The following is a 1,603-nucleotide window of genomic DNA, read 5'->3' as shown; positions in this document are numbered from 1 at the left end:
TTCCTTCTCATTTGGAAGATGGTCCCCTAAGGCCTTCCTGGCTTCTCTCCTAGAGTAGAGTGCCTGCCCTGTTTGGTGGGCTTAGGAACGCGCCCCATTGCAAGGGGCTAGCATGCCCTCTGTTCCTTCACACTGTAAGTGTATCAGGGACAGAGCCCAATCGGGGCAGCTGTCCAGTGATCCAGCCTTGTCTATGGTGGGGTGAGAAGTCTCATTCGGGGGTTCAGCAATATGAAATCCCATTTATCTCCAAAATCAGTTATATCTCCCCAGGCTTCTGTCTTATTTTTCTTTTTTTTTTTATTCATGTATTTATTCCACAGTCAAAATAAGTCATAATTTAAAGCTATAATATTTGTAAAAGGTAACAGAGACTCAGTGGCACAGCTGCATTAGCAAAGCAGACACCAGTCTAAAGTGCAACACTAAACAGGTGTTCTCAGTTCCCATGGTGGAATAAATACATAGCATTACACATACAATTTCACTAAAGATCAGAGATGAAGCCAGTAGCCCTTTGAAATGAACTGCCCAATGAATACAGGCAGACTACAGATAATTTCTATTAAGATTTTACTGTAAGATAGAAAAATTCCCAAGGTGACTACTAACTTGAGCCCCTCCTTTCATGCTCCTGGCCTTGGCTCCTGTTTTCTTTCCTCAGCTGTATCCAAATCCAAAAAGGCTTCTCTACCCCATGCTCAAAAATGCAAACTCAAGTCCCTAAGGTCCTTAGCACAGACTGACGTGAATAAGCCCGTGGGCAACCTGCATCCAGAACCGCCAGGGAAATCAGGAACACAAGCATAGAGCACATTTCTTTAAACGATAGTTTTAATCATCGAATGAGCTCTGAAGCCATATGCTTTTCCTAAACAAACCGAAACACTGTCTTCATATCTTTCTATTCTTCTTGCAATAATGTTAAGTAAGCCATCCAAGTAAAAAAAAAAAAAATTAACAGAAACAATGAAAAATGAGAAATCAGGCTGGGCCAGGTGGCTCTATTCCTATAATCCCAGCGCTCTGGGAGGCCAAGGCGGGAGGATCACCTAAGGTCAGGAGTTTGAGACCAGCCTGCCCAACGTGGCGAAACCCTGTCTTTACTAAAAAATACAAAAATTAGCTGGTTGTGGTAGCGGACTCCTGTACTCCCAGCTACTTGGGAGACTGAGGCTGGAGAATCCCTTGAACCCAGGAGGCTGAGGTTGCAGTGAGTGACGATGGTGCCACCGCAGTCCCGCCTGGGCAACTCCATCTCAAAAAAAAGAAAAAGGAAAAATGAAAATTCAAGGGATTTACACCAAAAAGCAAACTAGTCCTCTGCAACCTAACTAACTCCTTAGTTTTGGGGCTGTGAAGCCACGTAGAGGGCGATCAGGTAGTAGATGGTCCCTCCCACAGTTCAGCACCGTAGCTGTCCCGTAACGCATTTGGTCAGGCAGGCCTTGTTTCAGGTGGATGGTCACACTGTCAGATTTCTGGAAAAACTTCTGCAGTTCTGGAACTTTGTTTTTCCCAGCAGATTTACATGCAGTGGAATTGAAGGTCAGTTTAGTTGGTGTGGCAAACATGATATCAGTGGTGCTTCTGCGAAAACCAC

General features: G+C 44.5%; 1 pseudogene; it reads right to left on the bottom strand.

Annotated features, from left to right (window-relative positions):
* Window positions 1-1,342: 1,342 nt before the first annotated feature.
* The window catches only part of LOC105504288, an 8,792-nt pseudogene continuing 8,531 nt past the window's right edge, over window positions 1,343-1,603 (bottom strand).

The sequence above is a fragment of the Colobus angolensis genome, unplaced genomic scaffold (genome assembly GCF_000951035.1).
Source record: "Colobus angolensis palliatus isolate OR3802 unplaced genomic scaffold, Cang.pa_1.0 Scaffold90, whole genome shotgun sequence".
Taxonomy (NCBI): Eukaryota; Metazoa; Chordata; class Mammalia; order Primates; family Cercopithecidae; genus Colobus; species Colobus angolensis.
This window is presented reverse-complemented; position numbering and strand designations above follow the sequence as displayed.